The sequence below is a fragment of the Adiantum capillus-veneris genome, chromosome 12, assembly GCF_014529385.1.
Source record: "Adiantum capillus-veneris isolate H3 chromosome 12, ASM1452938v2, whole genome shotgun sequence".
Lineage (NCBI taxonomy): Eukaryota > Viridiplantae > Streptophyta > Polypodiopsida > Polypodiales > Pteridaceae > Adiantum > Adiantum capillus-veneris.
Window position 1 is genome coordinate 107,906,827 of NC_140942.1, and position 24,060 is coordinate 107,930,886.

The 24,060-nt window shown below is 43.5% G+C and overlaps 1 pseudogene; it reads left to right on the plus strand.

Moving 5' to 3' along the window:
* Window positions 1-16,933: 16,933 nt before the first annotated feature.
* On the plus strand, window positions 16,934-17,879 carry LOC147446290 (calmodulin-like protein 3 pseudogene; annotated as a pseudogene).
* The last annotated feature ends 6,181 nt before the right edge of the window (window positions 17,880-24,060 follow it).

Below are 24,060 nucleotides of genomic sequence, written 5' to 3' on the forward strand. Positions count from 1 at the left end.
ACATTGTCCGACTCAGTCATACCCGGTAACACATCCATGTAAGGAGAATCTTGGCCAATGTCTGTATCCTTCTTACAAGTGTAACAATATTGTAGTGGGGCCGAGTGAACTGTGGTGTCAGAGCGATGATCAATAATGGTTTTACTCCCTAAGGGGTGTACCTTACCAGTCACCAAATCCACTCTAAGGACAGAGTCTTGGAATTGCAAATAGACATGATTTTTAGACCAATCATGAACCATTTGTGCTTCCCTCATGAATGGTCGTCCTAAAATCATTTCATATGACATAAGGTGTTTAGAGAAATCCATTACAATGAACGTATGTCGTACCTTGTGTCCTAGAACTTTGATCTTAAGATCCTTGAGCATCCCCATAGGTTTGGCTATGGTACCATTTGCCATCTTTACCACAATGTTAGTAACACTGAGGCGGGGTTTTCCCATGGATTCCCAACAATCTTTTGTAACGATGCTAACTCCCGCACCACCATCAAGAATTCCCTTTATAGTTAATCCCTTGGTAGTGATGGGTAGGGTCGCATTAGACTCGTCGCCTTCAAAATACTGCCCTAATTCGTTAATGGGTACCTCAATCACAGACTCGTGTCCATCTAAGTCAAGTGATTGCACATGATTTTCCTCATCAATCATAATCGAGTCAGGCCTATTTGGTTGCGCAAACTGCGGTAATCCCGTTCGTAGCTCTCCGTTAAGGAATGCTCGAAGTGCAAGGAATAACTCAGGATCTCCATACAGCTTTGCTATGATCGTGGTTCGGACCTTAGAAGACATGAAGTCCACTAGTTTGGCAACATTCATTGGCGTTTTGCAGGGTGTAGGTCCTTGACTAGGAACTGGTGAGGATGGAATCTCATATTCCTCAATGGGATCAGGTATTCCTTCGTTAAACATCCTTTCCAACAAGAAGGGTGTATGCTCACTTTCTGATGTCCCGTCCTCACTCCCTTCTTGGATGATACTAGATATGGCTAACGGTCTATGGTTTATGTGGGGTGGATGAACTTGCGTGGGAAACACTGTGTCATGAATTTTGACCTGCATGGGTTCTGGTTCTAGTTTCCTTTGAGTCTTCTCCAGTAAACCTCTTAGAAGTTTCACCTGCTCAATCTCATCTACTGGGTTTGGGTACGTCCCAATCTTCTTTTTACGATTCTTCCCTTTTTGCCCCTGCGGTTTATCCTGGGGGTCTTGGATTGGATTTGGAAACACTTGTGGTGTTTTCAGAGGCTCCTTATGGTTTTCTCTTATTCGGTTTTCATTTGGTTCCATGTTACGGTTTTCTTTGTCGGTCTTTCTCTTTGTGGTATTGGTTCTAGTCTCCATTGTCTCGACTGAATCTGAATCATCCTCGAGGTCATTCATATATACGGGGTCATCTCCTGTTCCTATGTTTGTTTTGGAACTTGGCTTTGAATTTTCCGTATTCTGCGACTTCTTCCTTCGTGTCTTCTTTTTCTTTGCTTGGATAACTGACGCGGTATCTCTCTCTTCGAGGATATGGCCTGGCCCTTGAAGCATGGACCGTGTAATCGCATAAGCGGGTGCGACGGGTGGTATTGGCGATGTCACACTAGCAATTTCGACCAAATTTAGGGGTGTGATTTTAGGCGCATTTGGGTTATAGGGGCATTGGGCAATCAAGTGATCTATGCCACAACGATTACATGTGAGTATTGGCATTGCAGACGTGCTCCCTTGATTCATTTGCATCTGTGCAGCATTCTTTTGCAGCCTAATAGGGCACTCCGTTGCTCGATGTGGTCCACCACACTCGTAGCATTGAAGAGGTGGCCTCCTAGCCTGGGTGTTGATATTTTGACCTCTGGATGCGAGAGCAGCAGCTTGATAAACCGGCTTGACTTGCCCCCAACAATCTTCCATGTAGTATATAGGACACTCTTCCAATGTATCAAGTCCGTAGGCAATACTAGTGTCTATTTCCTCCTCACAGCCATCTGCATAAGCATTTGATGGCTCGCAACCCACTTGGTTCATAGGGGCGACTCTTGGATGCGGGGGCTGCGGTCCTAGCACAGGAGGTGGTAGCGGTGTAGCTTGTACAACATTTTGAGATCTAGGGACCATGTGTTGCGGTAGTTGCTCAACAGGTGGAGTAGGCATCAATACAGGAGCTCGAGGTGCATCCGTCCAGGCTACAGGTGGTCTATTTGCCATCATACGTTTGATCATTAAACAATCCTTAGCTTGGTGACCATACCTACCACATGCGTTGCAAGTTCCATTAAATTTTACTCTAAACGTAGGGCACTCACTAGTGCTATGTGGACCTAAGCAAATGGAACACCATTGTTGCTCCCTTCTTGGATACATGTGACTATTTTGAGGGGGTCGATTATCCTTAAGAGACTCTTGGATTGCCTTGGTGAGGTCTGTCAAGAATGTCTCAAATACCTTTGGCTCATTGGCAATGGGCTTTGCAGTCATGGGTTCATACTCAATGGCTTGTGAGCTAGTGGATCTCGTGTCAGTAGACACCCTCATGCCTGCTATCATCAAGTTGTCCTCTAATTGGATTGCATTGGCAGTGACATCTTCCCAGGTTGTGATACCTCTAATCACTAGTCCATTATAAATTCCTTCATTCCTCAACCCTCGAATGAATCGATCAAGCAGTTGGTTATTGTTGAAGCGCTCATTTACTGGGCAGCGAGAGTTTAAGTGCTTTAGACGACTAATGAAGTCCCTTACTGACTCTCCTTCCTTACGTTCGGCCTTCTGTAGCTGAGATGCTACACCCCAAAGCACACCTTCTCGTATGTACTCCTTTAGAAACAACCTTCGAAGGGTAGGGTAGATTGTTTTCTCGTCCACCCTTAGGGTCCTATACCAATCTCCAGCCTTCCCACTTAATGTCAAGCTTAAGGCATTGCACTTATGTAGTTCGTTGCGTTCCCCTAAGGAATCACATACTTGTTCAAACACTTCAATGTGTTTCCTAGCATCTTCGTCCCCATTGAATTTTTGCGTGAGTTGGGCAATTTGTACTGCCTTACTTCTAGGCTCTCTATCAGATACATGACGCATATTTTCCGCGATAGATCGACCTATGGTTTGAGCAAACGCTGCCAAGTCACCTATGTGAGGAGGTAGGGCCGGTGGAGGTACTCTTGGAATCATATGTGGGAGAGGGACGGGTGCCGGTGCCGGTCTTGGCATATGTGTGGATGATGCAGGATATGGAACATAACCGGGCATAGGTCCACTCGGATAAGGGCTAGGGAGCGGCACTCGAGGAGCATAAGCAAGTGGTACAATTGGAGGTGTGGGGGCCATGTGTGCATAAGGGGCTAGAGGCACATACGGTCGAGGCCCCATATTAGGTACTACAACACTAGGTAGTGGCACTGCGCTAACCGTAGATGTCATTGGTACATTCTCTGTTAGGCTTATCCCTGGAGTGAGCACTGTGTTTTCCTTGATAGAAGGTTGAGCCAAGTTAGGGAAGCTAAAGTTTTTGCTCGGAGGCTCAGATTGCATAGAGACCCCAGGTGAAATGACGTAAGATGGGTCCATGGGGCTCATTAGAGGAGTCTCCATTTATGATAGAGTAGGCTGTTGAGCCTTGCTCGTATCCAGAAATCTCATGGGGCCAGTTGAGAGTATATTTACCCCTCGATTTTGCCTTTCTGATTGAATAATGCCATGGATAACATTACATATCATTTTCTGTTGATCTTCAATGCTCGTGGCACTAGAGGTGGATTGTACAATCTCTATCCATCCTACATGGTAGGCGTGGCCAGAGTGTAGATCCATCAACACCTCAGTGTGGAGGTCGTATGTCCAATGATCATTAATGAACAATCCTTCTAGAGTCGACGTGTTAACGGTTTCTTGTGAGGTAGAAGCAATGTTGCTCCCCGTGGTTTTACTTGTCACCAACGGTACTCTAGAGGGAACTTCTGAAGGAGGCAGCTCAACAGGGCCTTCTTGGTAAGAAGTTGGTAGGATATCCACATGGACACTCTTTGGGGGTGTGGGGTCCACGTGCGATGTGAAAGGAGAGTCCACTTCCCCACCCCCTTCGTGTGCTTCATCACGCAAAAAACAGAAATCTCCACACACTCCTTCCCTGCCTTTCCTATGATAGAAATTGCACCACAAGGAAGCGTAAAGTGCTAACCGAGCTTAGTGTAAAGCATATCCCCGGCAACGGCGCCAAAAATGTGCACTCCTTGCCGCACTGTCGAAGCAAGGGACTTGCCAATACACCGTGTGCGAGCCACAAACGGCTCCAAGCACACAACAAGCCTAAACTAGCAAGCTCAAGGAAACAAAGGGTGTGTCACTCACCGCTCTACGCTCGCCTTCGTGGTGGATTCCTCGCCGCGATGAAGAAGAAGCTGCAGTCGTGCCGCGCTCAACCGCTTCGCCGCCGTCGTGCCTTCGTAATGCTCGATCGCACACACACTCTCCCTCTCTCTCTCTCTCACACACACACACACACACACAAGGAGGTGAAGAAGAAGAAGATGGAGATGGAGCAAGAGCACTCTTCAATTGCACAAATGAGAGAATGAGTAAAAATTAGGTTTAGTTGGCTTTTATAGGAGCTCACCCCATTCACACTTGGGCGCCCATGCTTAACCAACTAATCCCTTGAATGTCCAAGTTAAAGTGCGCCTCTCATCGGCGATCACTCTACCTTTCCCTATTGGTCCGACAAGCCCGGTACCTGACTCTACCAAATACATAATACACGTCCGTCGTAGGTGATGGGGTGTCCGTGTGCCGTGAGGGTTAACACATTGTCTCTGAGGCAACATCCTCAAAAGTGAGTCTCCGAATTTCTATTTCCTTGATAGGTTGTTTATGCATCTTCGACTCATTGAAGATCGCATTTGAACTACGGATGACTCGATGAGATTCCGGATGCCAGAGATGATATCCCATCTCTCCATCTACACCAAATCCAATGAAAATACATTTGTGTGACTTTGGCTCTAACTTTTGTCGAAGTTGTTTAGGCACATGAGCATAAGCTTCACAACCAAAAACACGTAGATGGTCACAGTGGGGCTTACCTTTAGACCATAACTCTTCTGGAATATCATAATTCAATGGCGTACTAGGCGAACGATTTATAATGTGCACGGTGGTCAAGACGGCTTCTGCCCAAAATCCTTATATGAGATTTGCCCTAGAAAGCATGGCTGTGACTCTTTCCTGAATTGTATGATTCATGCGCTCAGCAACTCCATTCTGAGCTGGTGTGTATGGTGCAGTAAACTGCCTTTTAATCCCCCTTTTAACACAAAAATTGTCAAACTCCTTGGAGACATACTCCCCACCGTTGTCGGTCTGCAACCTCTTGAGTTTCTTGCCAAACTGATTCTCAACGAGTGCTAAAAATTTTTGGAACACAGGAAGAACTTGATCCTTATGTTTCAAAGGATATGCCCACACCTTTCGAGTAGAGTCATCTATGAATGTCACAAAATAGCTGGTCCCCCCCTAGAGATTTGGTTGACATAGGACCACAAACATCACTCTGCACTAAATCTAGAGGTTCAGCTCGCTTTTGACCCAATGGTAAGTGCACGGACCTAGTCTGTTTGCCATAGATACAGTGCTCACAAACATGAAAGTCAACATAAGACAAGACAGGTAAGTAGCCAAAACGAGTCAGAGTTCTCATTCCTTTTTGGCTAATATGACCTAGCCGACAATGCCACAACTCAGTAGATGACAACTTGGCTATAGATATGTAATCATGACCAACATCTGACACATCCATGGAATACAAGGTACCATGCTTCTGACCTCTGAGTACAACAAGATTCCCTTTGCGTACTATCCACGAACCATTGCCAAATGTGGTGTTGTAGCCCAAATCATCAAGCTGACCAACAGAAATCAAGCTTTTAGTCAACTTGGGCACATGTTTGACATTACATAAAGTAAAGTGCGTGTCATTCCTTAGATGCAATTTGACGTTTCCCACACCGTCAATGTCTAGTTCATAAGCATCACCAAGTCTCACTTTGCCACAAGAGTGAGAATAAGTAGAGAACCACTCTCTATGTGCTGTCACATGGAAACTCGCACCAGAATCTACTATCCAATTTTGTGCATACTACGCATCTTCTAACAAGAGCCTCGATAGGTAGATCTGTTGTGAAGACCAATACATCAAAGTTAAGTGGCATAACAACCGCTGGAAGAGTCTCTACAATAGGAGCATTTGAGGACTCTAGCACATTGATCTCCTCTAACTTTGCTTTGCCCTTGTTTGAATCATCAGACTTAGAAGTTTCATCGAATTGTTTATCCTTCTTGCTTTGCTACCATTTCCTGCAATCCTTCTTCACATGCCCTTTTTTATGGTAGTGATAGCACTCGACATTACACATAGAACCCCGAGACTTACTGCGTGAACCCCCACGTTCCTTGCTTTTGGCACGACTTTGAGTGCGACCCCTCTGTCTATCACTAGCAACATACACATCACCATCCTTCTTGCCTTCAAGAGATTTCCTGTGAATCTCCTCAGTAAACAGACTCATTAGACCGGTTGAAAGGGCAAGGGAACTGAACATGCTCATCACCACCCAACCATGCCCTATATAGGCCCTTGGCCTTCTAAATATAGGGACCCCCTTGAATGCATGTCCGTCGTGGCCCTTGGCCGTGCCTGGTCCTACCCTTGGCATGACATTACTCCCCCCTTGGAGAAGCGTTTTCGTCCTCGAAAACAAGAGTGATGATACACTAATGTTTTCTATAGTGGCATCCCAGTGAAAGGGCAAGGGAACTGAACATGCTCATCACCACCCAGCCATGCCCTATATAGGCCCTTGGCCTTCTAAATATAGGGACCCCCTTGACTGCATATCCGTCCTGGCCCTTGGCCATGCCTGGTCCTACCCTTGGCATGACACCGGCAAGTGCTGAGTTGCTAATCATAGTACATAATGTGTCCCAAGACGAGGGTAAACTGCATAGCAAGAATATACATTTGATTTCCTCATTGAAGACCAAACCCTGAGTGGTCAACTGAGTGAAAATGATATTGAACTCATTAATGTGAGTAGAAATAGTGCCCTCTTCCTTCATACGAAGGTCAAACAGCTTCTTCATCAAGAAAACCTTATTAGTGGCACTTTTGTTCTCATAACTGGAACACAACTTATCCCATACATCTCTAGCGCTTCTTTCTCCAACTATAGTAAAGTACACAAATTCGGCCAAATGCAAACGGAGGGTAGGTTTGGCCTTAGCATCAAGTTTCTCCCACTCAACATCTATATACTCGCCCTTTGGACGCTCCATGATAGGATCCAGTTGGCCTTTTTGTATAAGAACATCTTGAATCTGCTCTTTCCACCGCTAGATGACATGGTTGCAAGCTAAAGATAATATGGCGATAAACACTGGGCAGAGTTTCCCCAGAAAAACTGATAGAATCTCAATCCAAAACTGTCACAAGAGATCAGTAATGCATCAAAAGTAATGTTCTCAAAGCATAAGACAGGCGCATCAACCACTAACTGTGCATAAAAAGTCAAAAGCTGACCAAGACTACCAACACGGCGTCAAATACACCTAGCCCTCTCTATACATGTCCTATGGTAAGACCACGAAAAAAGGGTACTCCAGCAACCTGTATCACTGAAAGGATCTCAACATTCGAGAATCCCCCAGCTCAAGAAAACCTCACGCTATCGACCCTCACAAAAGGTTATGCAGACAAGAAACCGGCCCAGTGTCAGAACAAGGGCAAGGCCGGACTAAACAAGGGCAACCGGGCTAGGCAGTGTGGAAAGGGAGTCCAACTAGGGCAAAGGTCCAGGGGCCATGCTATATAGTGGGTGGTTGGGAGGTGGACTCCAAGGTTCTAGTTCCCCTTGTCTAACATTGGTATTAGAGCTCAGGGGAGGTGAGAGCTATGGAGGAAGGGAAAGGATTCTCTCTATTTTGGCCTCTCTATCTCTCCCTCTCGATTGCAACATGAGGCAGGGCCTCCCTCTCTCGCATGGTCTCTTTCTCTCTCTCGCTCTCCCTTGAAGGGTTTGGAGCAGCATGGGCATGGCCTCTTGGAACAAGCAAGGCGGGTTCGACAGAGCAGAAAAGCCCGTGGGAAGCACGGCTTCCCTTGGAGGGAACCTTGGGGTTGACTGTTGTGGGAGCAGCCGCTTGTGGGGGGAAAGACCCTTGCATGCTCAAGAAGCGCAGGGGTGACGACCACCATTTGCAGCAAGCTGGAGCTCATCGGGTGCGCGCAGGGCCAAGGAGGGGAAAACATCATAGGAGGGCGGCATCACGCTCACCGCAGCTCGCGTTCTCGACGACTGTCTCCTTGCGCAGAAGGCAACGCTGCCATAGCCAGGAAATTCAAGAATTTTTTTTTTCCCCACACTATTGGGCGCCCTAGGGTGCCCATGGGCCACCCAAGGGTCCTGTCACTCTACCAGGTAGCCATGCACTGCCATGCAAAGCCACATGGCCATATCAACATGCCGATTTGCAGTAGACAAGTTGCAAAGGGAAGCTGCAGCAATACCAAACAATACCAATAATGGAAGGGGTCCCCGAGAACATGGACCGGCAAAGGTTATTGATCCATGGATTTCAACCCAATAATGGATTCCAGGGAAGCACCGCTTTTGGTTATCCACCCTCACTATCGATGTGAAGCCATGAACTTCACGAAAATCCCTTCATATTTGACGGAGTTTTTTTGATATAGGTGTGTTTGATGGAAGTACCAACACGCTTCAAGACCATGTCTGAAGGGGAGATGGTTCCACGGGATGTTTGTCAAGGAACTTGGTATGGTCAACCATTAACTACACTCACATGAAGATGTCAAGTAGTTTTGTTTAGGGCATGGCTACGAGGTGACTTATCTGCCCATGTTGCAATTCGACATGGATATGATCCACTCATTGTTGGCATACGTGGTCTGACGAGTTTTCTAAGACATCACGGGACTATCATAAGCAAGCAAATACTTTGACGTACGGTCGACGACAAGTACGAGATTTTTGCAGAATCCATGCAGAGCATGGTGGTGGAGAAGCAAGGTTGTATCAAACTCGAGTTTCTCCTCGGTACCACATTCTAATTTTGGGTTAGCAAGACTTGTCGGTAGGGGTACTTAATAAGGTACGCAGTTCATTTTTAATTATGGAGCATCTGCTTGATAGCTATAATATGCACCAGACGTGCATACACTTTAGGCATGCACAACACACGCATGGCTTGTGAAAATTAATGTCAGCACGAAGAATTGGAATCAAGCATGGCTTGAGTACCAACCACCTTGCTCTGCAACACGGATTCTCAGTGATTCAATTTTGATGCAACAGCATAGCAAAATAGTAATGTTTTGGAATCTCAGGGAGACATGCATGGCCTTTTACTGCACTTGTTGAAGGAAGCAAGTTGCTCAGCATGGCCGACTCCTTGTCATTGTTTCTACACGCTGATGGAGGATGCTTACCACACAGTACTGGTTAATTTCAGTTGAAATTGCTCGACACGATCGATTCTTTTTGTTATGATATCTATAGCCACATCCGTTGGCTATCAGCACAAACATATTTATGTGAAGCAAGGCTTCAATTTATAACTCGTACATTAAGCTATTTCTCGTTTGGGGTATGCTATGAGCACACGCCCTTGGGGAAGTTCTCCCTATGCCTGCAGGATATTTCCAGCCAACTTTCTCTTGCGGACCAGAGAGGGTTATGATCTACATTGGAGCGAGCTGTTCTTCCGACATCTCCAGGCACCTAGTTACAGCAGGATGACCAAGTTAGACCATATTTAGCTTTGTTTATTCTTTCATGTTTACACATTTCATTTGGAAAATATTGTCGGTTGTGTAAAGCAAAGTGCTTTGACAATTTTACATGAAGCAAGGCTTCTCCCTTGTGCCAAGGTACTTGGAATCACGAGCAGGGGCACACAAGTTTGAAAAAACTGGCATAATAGGGCATCTCACCTCACAGAATCCCTACCAGTTTAGACTGTGCAAGGCACTAATGATTTTGGCTCTCAAGTTTGAGGCTATTACTCTTGCCAAGGGCTTAAACATCTATATGTAAAGCATGCTAACCAGGTGGCATGAATTCCACCGCTTCAGAGATTACACTTCCGCTATCACACCATACACTCTTCACTACCAAACTAAGTTTTGGATTGTTTAAATTTATGGTTGCTATCAACGCACAATACCACTAAATGGAACCTAAATCTAGGACTTATTTCACAGGCAAAGTGTCATATTAAGTCATTTTTGTCAAGTCACGACCCCGTACATGGTAAGTGGGTCAAGCTATGGCTCGTGTTTGCTGTTTCCTCTCTTGATGAGAGAGTTATACAGGCAAATTGCTGCATGCTTATAGGTCAGGCATCAGATGCGGCAGAGCACAAAGATTGGGCACAATATATACCAACTCGTCACTTAAGGAAAGTTCCTCAGCCCAGCATTCTCTCTCTCTCTTTCTTATTTCTCTCCATGAATAATGAAAACTTTCTACGCAGTTTTTGATACATGTTTTGTTTGGGAGTCAGCATGAGCCAAGGTGCTCTAACTCTCAGTAAGAAATTGGGCAAGACGCCCTCTATATTAGTCTTCATCGTTTCGTCGATTGAACACTAATTTCCATAAGGGCTATGCGTCACACATGCTGGCTAAGAGTCATTGTCTGATCTCGGGTATGATCCAACGGTTGGTATTCCTTGGGGGATTGTTCTTAAGACTGTAGAGATCTACCCACTGGACTACACAACGACGTTAATGGACAAGCAAGAGTCTTGTCATTTTGGATGTTTATGGTGTCATTTCTGCACGACATAGTTTTAGTGCGACACTCGAGTCGAGTATTTGATAACCACAAACTCAACTCGGGTGATTTCTACCACGGTTTTAGATGCAACATACCATTGTGACAGCATGGCTATCCATAAGAGCTAGACTTTCCACTTGTATGGATCTCCTGCTCTCTCTATAGCACTACGAGTGTTTATGGACGCATTGTTTTGGGATAAGACCCCGCGGGTGCCTCTTAAATCACCCATAGTCATGAAGGATCACAGTTTGATCTATTCTTGTTATACTTTCAAGGAAAGAAGTCCGCAATATACCACGCGGTAGTGGACGAATTCAACTTCTCAAGTTGATTCCAATCATTATGTACACGGTTTACTATGTTGGTTACCGTTACCTGCTAGTCGAGCAGTTTCTACAAAGGATCTTACCAAGGGGTTTGACTACGTAGATTCTAATCAAAGGGTTTGGGCAACACCCAGGTTTTACAGTATAATGTTGCTTGTTTTTTCACAAGTGGACGACGTGCTCCTCTGTGTTGAATACGAGTACGTGAACATTCAGTTCAATCTCCAGGTATGCATCTATTGATTTGGTGTTATTCCAGTTTTTAGTATGCATTGTTTGGTTTTTTCAAGTCGTTTAAATACGCTTGAATATTTCAGGGCCATGCCAAGGGCATGTCAAAACACGTATTTTGAGCAGTAGTGTCCAATGTACATTATGCTATTATGAACCCACTTGTAGGATTCGATTTGGCACATGCTGTCACATGAGATACAACATGGTCTAGGGACTCAAGGAGTTTGGTTTAGCTAGTGTGGAGCAATGAATGAGGGTCCTCTCACTCTTGTCACAGAGTGTTTAGAGTTACCTCCACACACAAGTACATCTTGTACTTGACGGATGTTCTTTTTTACACATCCTCACTTGAGACATATTCCACATGTGGAGAATATGAGTCTCTGGACTGACACTGGCGCCATTATTTCAATTATGTGTCATGACAAAGTCCCTAGGTGCTGGTCACATCTGTTTTTTAGACCATTTTCAGCACGACGTATCAGGAGCAATTTCAGTGGCCAAAAATTGTTAGATACTTAGCATGACTTGTTCACGTACAAGTACTACTAAACAACATTACATATGGTTGTTTATACATATAGCAAGGCTCTAAGTTGTTAATGAAAAAGTTTCATTGTTTGTACCTAGAAGTGATCAATGTTTCATCGTCAATTATGGTTCAGACGTTTTAGCAAGGCTTGCACAAGATTGCAACTGAAAGTATTTATTTTCTTTTCAGAACTATTTACATTCCTTTCTAATGTGTGCTATGCGCATCACATTTGCCATAAGTATTGGCAAGGATCACCATGGATATACAGGTTCGGATCTGTTTTTTGCTAAATGCATGCACACTAGGTGTTATGGGCCCTAGTGTTTAGCAAAGGCTGATTTGGAACGGCATGCATATTCCTCAAGTTGTTGCTTATGAAGCATTTTTGCACTCTATGTGCAATATCTCCATGAGTTTACTTTTCGGGCTACCAATCACCAATAGAGGTCATGGCTCGGTTTGGATGCTTGTAGATCTTTCAAGTTAACCACGATGGTTATTCATCCAATTGTTCATCCCTCAGCAATGTGGTACGATATTGTGATCCCCGTTTACCAGCCATCTGGAAAGACTGGCTGTAAACCATGGGGGAAACACACCTCAGTATTGTCACTTATCCAAGGGGATATGCAGATTACAAAGTGTAATCTTGTGCTAAAGGATATTCAAGTGTGTATGTTAGCACCACGCGATCCAATTAGTAAGCATTTATTGCTCTACTTGGAGTTTGCTTATAAGGATTAAAGCATGTTTGCGACTAGGTGTAGTCTCTTCATGTATAAATCAAGTTTTCAATCTTGAACACTAGTGATGGTGGGGTTGTTTACTGCTGAAATTGGAAAACAAGTCAAGGACTTAAACTTGGCTGATGAGCATGTTAGCAAGTTACTTTCATGGAAGTGAAAGAGGTACTCTTTAGAGTACATCTTTGTGTGATAACTCGTTTTGAATACTCATGTGTGTTCTAAATGGAGTCTACACACAATGGTAGGATAGGAATTGGTAACACAAGCTGGTTGCAAATGGACAACAATGTGGAAAATCAAGATGTTACTCTTGGTTTCATTGAACCTCTTGCGGAACTGTGTTCCGGTCAACCAAACGGCCGGATCCATGAAGGATGCCACTTGGGAAAACATTGTTGTTCTTAAGAAGAAGCTCCCCACTTTTGTTTTCGAGGACGAAAACTCTTCTTCAAGGGGGGAGTAATGTCAGGACAATGGCAAGGCCGGACTAGACAAGGGCAAGGCTTCGGGCTAGGCAGTGTGGAAAGGGAGTCCAACTAGGGCAAAGGGCCAAGGGCCATGCTATATAGTGGGTGGTTGGGAGGTGGACTCTTAGGTTCTAGTTCCCCTTGTCTAACACCCAGTCTCAGAAAGGGCCTCCGAACTGAGTCTTAGAAATGGCCGGGACTGCCAGAAACAAGCCAAATCGGCTCCACAAAAGGTACATATGGCAGTTTCCGCAACTCAACATACATCCACTATCAACAATACTGCAAGGTGCAGTTACGCGCTCAAACAGGCACCAAACAAAATGTGCAAGCAGTAAACAAATCCATGCAGGGAGTAAAACCGCTCTCAAAAGAGCTCAAGTACTATCAAAAGTGCCAAAACAATGCATATGTGCATCAAATACTACCACTGAAATCTGTGCTGATGCTAAACACTGAACCTGTAAGAAACCTGGATGTCCTGTATGTATGTATGCAAGAACCTGTGAGGAGATGGATGCCTGAAAAACCCGAGACAATGTCGATGCCGAAAAGTGCTCCTAATCAGCCCATAAACACCATCTCAATAGCACATAATAGCCATAAAGCGGCTATATACCATCCCAAATTAATCTCTGAACAACCTGCACCTGTATCTGTAGCAAAAGTGGAGTTGAAAAAATACAACTCCTAAAGCGTAGCTCTAATGAAGCTTTCGCCTGCACGAACAGCTTCGAAAGGGGGGTAAAACCCTAGACACCTTATGGAAACACTCTCGGAACGCTGAATTTGCCGATGCCGAAATCGAAAACCTGTTTGCACTTTTGAAAGTGCGCCCGCGTGGACGCAAAAACGGCAAGCACAAACCCTGCTCTGATACCAGTTGAAGGTGCCAAGGGAAGCGTCTGCGAGTGCAAGTGCGAGAGCAAAGAGAGAGAGAGAGACCTGCTTTGGGTGGAGCACACAACAATGTTATCCTGTTGCAGCTCCTTATTCTATTATATTAAAAGAATAAGTATAGTAGATGGGTTAGTAATAAGTGGGATGTCCGGCCAGTTGGCCTGAATCCCAACAGGTGTCTTCTCTAGGAAGATAATGTTCCCCTATAACATGAGCATGGCCACGCCACTTATAATTACTAGACCATTATATGAGTGGCTAGCCACCATAACCCTTAAGTATGTAATGGAAATGGATATTTGAATTATTGTTTGTTGTTTATTTGGTATGTTTAGTTGATAATGCAATGTGGATTGATATGTCTATTATGATCACACGGTATGGTATTCTTGTTTAGGTGACTAGTGAGTGGCTAGGTGAAGGAGGGATTGGTGATGTCCTCAAGTTTAGATTGTGTAGTCATATGGCACCACCAATTTTCATTATTAGAGCAATTACTTTTTCTGTTGTAAATATAATCTAAGAATAATTCTTATTTTTAGTTAAAGTGGATTGCTGCTATTTTAGCTTGACTCTTCACCTATAGAACACATATGTGTAAAAAGAAGAAGCTCACTTTTGCACGGAGATTATACCTAGTGCTATGTGTCTCTCATTTTCTCTCTCCTCTACATCTCCTCCTCTCACTTGTGTGCATGTGTAGCACTATGATCGTAGAGGTGCACATGTCTATGTCGCTCTCTATTGTTCCTCTTTTTTTTGTGCATTTCCTTGTTCTTTTGCTAGGTATCGCGGTTTCAACTATTGCAACTCCACAATGTGTGTATGTGGCTAAATTGTGACTTCATAAGCTTTGTATTCTTAGTAACGGTCCCAACCCTACTCTTGTTGGTGGGCAAATCGTGCAACCATTAATGTGCTCCAATGACATACTTGACACAAATCATGTCAATTGAAGCAATACAAATTTTGATATCCTTTTTTAACTATTCTTGACTTAATATTTTCTTTCGCACACTAAGGTAAACTTTACCCTACTTTCCCCTTCTCAACTTTGCTAGGATTGGTATACAAAGCATATGCAAAGTTAGCAGCTCACAAGATGGATGAATGTATGCGAATTCTCAATCGAAATATGAGGGGTCAACCACGTCTCTCAAGGGGGTGTATGAGTTTGCAATAAACCCTTGCTCGTGCAAAAAGGATTCCTACTCATTTCTCTTAGAGTCGAATTGTACTCGGGGCTAGCAAGGGACTGACCACGGTATTTTTCTTCATTGGTAATTTTTTAACTCCCTTGTAGTGCTATAATTGCCCTGCTAGTCCTATTGCAAATGAAGGAGTTGCGCTATCGTTTAGGGCAAGCAAAATCCATCATGTTTGTCTCCCTATTTCAATCAATTTGCTTGTTGTAATTTCCACAGCTATTTGGCAGAATTATTATCTCAACGCTACTCTCCTCCCAAGAGTGCCACCAGGATTGTGTCTTCTCCTCACCACCCTTACTAATGCGTAGCGCAACCTGCTCTTTAAACTTCAAATGACACACATGGGCATTGGGAGTCTAGGACATTGGGATACATCAATGCATCACACAAACAAGTCAGTGCCCTGTCACACCTAGTGGTTGTGAGGGCTACATGAGCTCAATGCACCGAAAACTTGCCGTCACACAAGAGTCAATTCAATGGTTAGAGGAGCTAGAGTATGTGTACACTACAAGCACTACAAAAATTCTAAAATTTGTGAATACTTGGAGTGCTTGTAGCATTTCACTTGCAAAATCTTGGCAAATACGGGCAGAATACCGTATTTTAGTGCTAAACGGGCATGATCGCAAGAAATCTCTTGTTGATCGACGGAAATTAATGCGCTCTGCAATGCATGGGGGCATGCATTGTAGCCCCTATAAACAATCCTCAACACTATATCACATGGGCTTCCTTCAAATGGGATCGATGGTGGAGGAAAGAATGGGGGATGCGGGTCAATCGCGAGCTGTTGGATCTAGCAGCCCGAGGGTGGCCCGACTTTACAAATTTGCCCCAAATTTACAAATCCGCCTATATTTACAATATCACAACCAAATTCCCAATATTTTTATATACACCAGTACGGCCAGCTGCCTTCAGCGGCTTCTCTCTCTTTTTCTCTCTCCCTCTTTATCGCGTGAACAAGAGCTTCTCTCAGTTTTGGAGTTTAGCCTTCATGTCGTAGATTTCGACACGTGTAAAGGCCTCCCTCTTCTGCGTATTATGTTAGTTTAGAATGCAGAATCTTGGCAACTACGGGCAAAATACCTTATTTTAGTGCTAAACAGGCATGATTGCAAGAAATCTCTTGTTGATCGACGGAAATTAATGCGCTCTTCAGTGCATGGAGGCATGCATTGTAGCCACTGTAAACAGTCCTCAACACTATAGCACATGGGCCCCCTTCAAATGGGATCAATGGTGGAGGGAAGAACGGGGGATGCAGGTCAATTGCGAGCTATCGGATTTGGCAGCTTGGGGTTGGCCCGACTTTACAGATTTTCCCCGAATTTACAAATCCACCCGTATTTACAATATCACAACCGAATTCTTATATACACTAGTACGGCCGACCGCCTTCGACGGCCTCTCTCTCTTTTTCTCTCTCCCTCTTTATCGCCTGCACAGGGGCTTCTCTCAGTTTTGGAGTTTAGCTTCATGTTGTAGATTTTGACACGTGTAAAGGCCTCCCCCTTCCACCATATTATGTTAGTTTACATCGCTGGCTATGGAGAGGTTGTGAATTCTAGACGCGGACCTCGAACTGGACCGGATTTACAAGCCATCTGAATTTACATTTTGTCCCGAGTTTACAAGGATAGAAAAGCAGTGGGTGGGACGGGGCTCTTATCTTTTTCAGGGGGCCGCGAAAAATGTCGGGACGAGAGACTGCCTGCTGACGCGGGCGGACGGGTCTTCTGCACACTCGCGCATGCACTCACATTATGGAAAACCCTACACAGAGCCCACCTTCTGCTCAACAACAAGCAGCAGAAACTCCCCTCTTACCTACCCCTCTCACAATCTCTCTGAGCTTCAAGAACGGGCAGACCAAGACGCTAGAACGCTTCCTTACTGCCAGAATTCGCTTTGAGACCCCTGATGCAGAGCGAGCGGAGCTTTACAAGGTTTTTCGGCACTTCGACACAGATGGTGATGGCAACCTCAGTCTAGAAGAGATAAGGAATTCCTTAGAGAAGCTTGGCATTCTCGTCTCTGCTGCAGATATTACATCTCTGGTTTCCTATATCACAGAAAGCCATGCCCAGACTGACAATGGGCATGCCGAGGATGTGCCTGCACCTGCTGGGTATGTAGACTTCACCAATTTCTATCAATTGTATAGATCTCTTTGTCAAGAGGAGAATGAAGAGGGTTTTGTATGTACTCCAAATGGTAGGATTCTAGATGCTGATCTTAGATCTGCTTTCGACCTGTTCGACAAAAACCATGACAATTTCATCTCCGTAACTGAGCTGCAGTCCGTTCTGCTAAGCCTGGGCTTCAAGGAAGCCAATGATCTGAATGAGTGTAAGACCATGATTGCTTCTGTAGACTCAGATGGAGATGGCATGGTTAACTTTGATGAGTTCAAGGCCATGATGAAAAACATGAAAGTGTATTAGTGGAATTGAGCGCATATCATCAAAAGACCAAATGGGAATCTTTCATGTCGTATGTGGGAGACGTTTGCATGTCTTTAATTCTTCTATGCAGAGGAATCCCTTGTATTATGAGGTCCATTTTGTATAACAGTGATCTTCAGTATAGCAAGATACGACTAAATGTTATGATTTGCTGAGGCCGCATCCCCTTATTATACTTTAAACGTAGAGCAAATGCTCAGATATGTCCCATACTATTTGCCTGTTGGGTGGGGTACTCGTCTTTTTTTCTGTAAAGGAATCGTCTCTTGTGAATGCTTTGGGGCAATGCAAGAGATGTTTTGAAGCAAGTTTTGTGACGTCCTGGGCAACTCTATGTATGCTTGTTAGTGAGGTCAGGATTTTAATGGCCAAAAGGTAATTGTGTTGGTGCTGAGAGAATGTGCGAAATAACCGTGTGGTTATTGGGGAGAAGGATGCGCTTGTTTATGTTTGAGATTATGCAGGTGGGATTTAAGTTGAGATGAGCACCATCCTTGTCACCCGAGTGTGGTAAATTGGTTATCCCATTTTCCTCTTGAATAACAGGTCTTGAGTTCAAGACTTTTCTGATAGATCTTGAAGGTCTCTTGGGATCGTTTCCTACGGCATGAAAATTGTGCTTCTTCTTTGAGAAAGGTCAGTATAATGTGCAACCATCACTTTTTCAATAGGGACTTTTTGTGAAGGGAGCTTGTTGGAAACAAGGGGATCAAGCTGACAATATTGTTTGAAGAGTACTCGTAAAGTGAAGTATATTCGCAAAAGCCTTGTCCATTGAGTTGTTCTGAAAGTTTTTTTTCTGTGCATTTTCGCGGTTTTGTTTTCTTAAAGAAAAGTTTTACTGTTGCTTGCCTTCTCTTTTGTCATTTGGCATCTGAATGTAGTTTCTTTCCTTCTGTTTCGGGGGACTTAGCTTTTGTGATTGTCGTGTTAATTACTATTCTTGTCCTTTGTTTGGGGGCAATCCCATAAAACTAGCTGATGTGAAGCATTCTCGTCCCTTTCTTCTCCAGAAATTGAAATGCTCGAGAGGCAAGCGGGCCATGGTTTGTTGAGCTGACTTTAGGTTGATTCTTGTATGCTGACCTTGAGTCGTGCAATGTAATCGCTGATGTCGTATACCTACAAGGCTCCTTCTACCTCTCTAAGAGGACTTGTTTACACTTGGTTTCGTTATAGTTTATTTAAGGGTATCAGAGCCAACTCTATGGCAATGATTATGCAACAGCATTTTAGATGATGAAGACTGGGATATGCATTTTTCTACTTAAAGACATGGCCTCAGTCTTGTAAACACCATTTCCTCATTTGGGATGCACAAGATTCACTTTCTGACTGATGATATGTCAGCGGTGGTGGACTTCTAACATGAGGAAGAAGAGCATTATAATGATGTTTTTCAAGAAAATTTTGAGAAGTGGGTGGTCATGTGATTCATGTTCTTGATTTGAAGGTGATAATAGAGATGACATTAATGCTAGAAAATTCAAGTGTAATGATTAAACCTCTTCGAAGAGGTTTTTCCGTCAAATCTCATGCAATACAGTAAGTGATATTGCAAGAGATGATTTACAATTACATGTTTCTAAACAGCAACATTGCCTGTTTTACAATCATAATGTTGGCTCAACCTGTCTTAAAGATACTTAGTAGATGCATGGTGACCACATAGTTGCAAAGGCCTTTTAACTCTCCTTTAACATTAAAGTCACATGGGTTTTTGGTGGAGTGTTTAACTTAGCTCAATCGCTCTAGCCCAAAGAGTGTTGTGTTTCGGTGAAAGGGTAGTCCCTTTAAGGGCTTAAAATAAAATTGTGTTTGTTGAAGCAATCAGTACGTAAGAGCAAGAGTTGTATGCTTTAAAGAGTCTTGTGTGTTTCGGTGAAAGGGTAGTCCCTTTAAGGGCTTAAAATAAAATTGCGTTTGTTGAAGCAATTAGTACGTAAGAGCAAGAGTTGTATGCTTTATGTATGGAGTGTCTGTTGAACGGAGTGGCATTCCAAATTTTTTCTAATTCCGCAATCTAATGGACCGACAACTTTACTCAACTTTACTCGTAAAGAATCAATGCCCCATATTTCTAAACAATACCTTTGTATTTGAGAAAGCAAAATTAATTTGACCCTACATATGATAAAGCTAACCCAAAATGGAAACAATGCATATTAATTTGCAACTAGAAAAAACTATATTGAATGGATCAAACTATGTCCAAAACATAAAAGGAGTCATATATAATTATGAAGACTTGTTGGGTTTCAAGCCCATGTGGTCCGTGGGAACTTCATCTGGTGTGGACATCCCAAGCTATGTTGATCCCAAGCTATGTAAAAAGACTTCCTTGCTCGTCAAAGTCTCTCTCTCTTGTTGTCTACTGCTGCATGCCCTTCCTACCATGGCTTGCCTTCGCTAAGATCCTCCATAGTTGCAAAACCCAACACTAGGATTAGAGCATAGGTATAGGCGTTGGCTGTGGCAAGCATGGCATATCGAAATGTTGCTGGTCCAAGGCTTGTTGGTGGCGAAGAAAGGCCTTTGCGTAGGCACGACGTTTCAAAACGCTGTCGTTTCTATTTGCGCAGCGTTTTTAAAATGCACTCCAACAGAGGTAGTAAAGGTTTATCTTCTCCTAGCATCTCAAAATGCTATTGCAAGCGGCTGCAACAAAGATCAATGGTTAGCAAATTTCCTATGCTTGCATTCCAAAATGCTGCAGGATTGGTGGTCCCCTTGGTGTCTATCTTGTTTGTTTGAGAAGGTCGGTGGTAAAGATTGTCGGTCTCGCAATGAACTAGAGAGGACGGACGTCCACCTCGATATCAAAACATCCCGAGTATGAGTATTGATATACATGTCCAATGTGCACTGCTTTATAGTGTAGGCATCAATCTAACATAACTCTTATGTATCATAAGAGTTGTGTTAGATATTAGCAACACGTGTAACAAGCCAAATTCCTAACTAGACTCCTAGATCATGTCTATCCAAGTCCGTATGAGAGAGATGCCAAATTCCCAACTAGACTCCTAGATCATGTCTATCCAACTGTGTTTTAGACACCCCAAAACTCAACCTGCCACGACAAAAAAATGGTGTCCCCAAAATTTCAAAACTTTAATTGCATCAACATGTTTGAAACGTGTCGAACTCCTAGGATAAACCCCACGATCACATAAATTTGAGACCAAGAGAGAAATATGTAGAAAACTTTGTTTCAAACCCCAGAAAATAGAAAAATGGGTTGCTCAAATCCATTTTTCCTTGCTTCTTCTCTCATGCTTCCTCTCATAAAATCAGGCAAAATCTTACTTTTAAGCTCTACACAAACTCAAGATTCATAATCAAGTTCAAATTTGTACTTCCTCTTGAACACCATTCGATCTTCTTCATCGAGCACTGTGCCTCTTCAATTTGTCCCGTCGCCGCCGCCACAACCGTATCTTTGATACCAATTGAAAGGAATGATTGGGCGGAGAGAGAGAGAGAGAGAGAGAGAGAGAGAGAGAGAGAGAGAGAGAGAATACACAGAGATTTGGTGTAGCACAGGCGAAGTAGTCGTGTAGCTCCTTATTCAAAGAGTATAGAATAATGTGTTAATGATGGGTGTTAACAAGGGGATGGGTGGCGGACCATGTCCGATCGATCGCTCGATCATAGTGGCCTTTGTCCCAACACCCTTATCCATGATGAAGTCTTCGAGTATAGTTCTTCGGAGCAACGTGATTAGGAGGAGGCTCGAATGATGGAGAACAACCCTTTTGGTACTTTACCAAAAGTGAATGCAAGTTCCATCTTGTCTCAACCTAATTGCAACATTAAACCGCTCGCACATCCTACATACTTCATTATGGAGAATCTTTTCAGATTCCCACATTAATCACCTCAAACCAACTATTAAAAGTTAAATGAGGAAACATGTTTCGAACTCTGGCAGCCTGAGCAAAGTACAGAAATGCACGAAGTAACCATTAAACTAAGTTGTCGTCGGTGATGCAACGCGCCCGATTTTAATATAAGAAAATAAACCACCCTGGGCCAATCTACTTCTGGTCATCGCCTCGGCCTGCTCGCGCGTCCCTTTTTCACTCCAGTGCGCATGGTGGTGATGCCCAACACGTGATGGCCACGGCCCACCATCCTTGCCTTCCCTTCAAAATGAAAGGGCAAGCCGCTGCATCAGTTATGATTCCCCTCTAAAATGATTTTTTGAAGATCGTAGAGGCACATATTGCATTGGACCCTAAAGATTGAGGAGGATTTTAAAAAACAAACCGGTGGTCATCTAGGAGCGGATGATTGAAAGAAATATCCGATAACAAAAGCAAACGAAGTCTTTCAAAAAAGGATCGACGGTTTCATGAATCCAGATTGCTTTGTGACAATTCTCTTAAATGAAATCACAACACTTGTGGAGTGTAAAATCTTTGTAGCATAATTGATCGTCTACTTTTCTTTGCAAAATCTCCAAAATGATATTAGGACAATGCTTTTTAATCACTCACACAAGCTTTTTATGAGCTTTTCAAAGCATGAAAAGTTCTCTAGATAACCTCATGGCAAAATATAACCAATCGACAAACTTTTTAGGAGTCTTGGGTATGGAAGTTTGACTGACCATCATGGAAGAAGAAACCACTTGTGCACGCTTGTAGGAGGCCTTGGGCCTACACTTAAAATAGATCCACGACATTGTTTAGCTTTTGATACCACTATGAAGCCCAAGAACTATGACAGGAAGCACCACAATGAGCACTCATATTATCATATACATGTGGTAGTGATGTGTGTGAACACACTTAGGACTGTCCGGGCATTTTTTCCCTTAGTAGGAGGTTTTTCCCCTCGTGCATTGTATATACGCCCATCACTCTAGGGCTATCTTATCTTTCCATTGAACACTAAGTAATACACTCTCTGTTGTGTGCCTTAAGCTTCCTTCGTCTTCTCAAAGCGGTGTGTGTTTTCTTGTAACCCTAATTCCAACAATTGATATCAGAGCAGGTTGCGTCCTCTCGGGCTCACTTTCTTTGATTTCTGTGAGATTTGGCGAGCATCATCAGGTCGACAATTATTTTTGAATGAATCATAGAGCTCGGTTTGCTCAGATTTTTTTATTTGGGCTCATTTTGGCCTCCGTTTTCACTATAAGCAGTAGTGTGCAGACTATTTTACACTTTGTGTAGAATTTCTGTCAGTTGCATTTTCTGCATAACAGGTTCTTAAAGTCTTGTACGGTTTGTGCTATATAGCACGTAATGTTTTCACTTCATTTCTCCTCTTTTCAAACAATTTTCACATCAAGTGCAAACATTCATTATGGCTGACAAGAACACAGATGTGTTCAAGATGTTTGTTGCTGAGGAAAGATTGGATGGGGACAATACCCTATGTGGGCTTACATGATGCAACATGTCCTTGTGTCAAAGGGCGTTTGGAACATTGTGCAGGGCGTTAATGTACGTCCTGGTTCTGAGGATGTAGGCGATGTTGAGGATGTTGCAGGTTTTGGTGGTAGAGTTGCTCATGCGAGAGCTGTTTTCCCTACAGCTGAGCAAGCTCGTTGGGATGTAAAGGATGTGCAGGCTCATGCATTGATTGCATTGTCTGTGAAGCGCACTATTACTCCTTACATTCATTCAAAAAAATTTGCAAAACAGGCTTGGGATATTTTGGATGGTCTTTATGCAAGTCACAATGAGGCAAAAACTCCATTGCTGCGTAAAGAGCTGGAGTCGAAGATTATGCGTGAGGCAGATGATATGGACACTTTCCTTGCAGGTGAGGTCATTTCACACAGTTCCCTTGTGTAGACTGTTCTTGATGCCTTGCTAGATTCTTACCATACTTTTGCTAGTACTTGACTTATGACCCAAGGAAATCCTAAAGTTGTCAAGCTTGATGCATTATGCATATTGCTTTTGTAAGAGTCACTTTCCAAAAAAAACAAGCCTAGACAGTGTGCAGTTGAACATGCCTTTATTGTTGCTCAAAGAAAAGGTGGTAACAGTAATGTAGCCACTTCTTATGGTTCTTCTGCGAGTGGTAAATCACCTGTTCCTAATGCTTCTGCTGGCAGCAATTCGTCTGTGAATTTTGGTGATAAGGGCAAAAAGAAGATGTGTCATAAAATATAATATCTAACCAACCCAAATGATTTTCTCATATTAAACTAATCATTTAATGTGGGAGAATAAATGGGAACAAGGGTTAGAATATAGACATGTGCTTATGGATCTTTCTCAACATGAGGCCAAGGTTAAAGGGGTCCAAATGAGAGATGGTATGTTAAAGAGCAATGCTACCTAATGGAGCTTAAAGACCCTAGGGTTA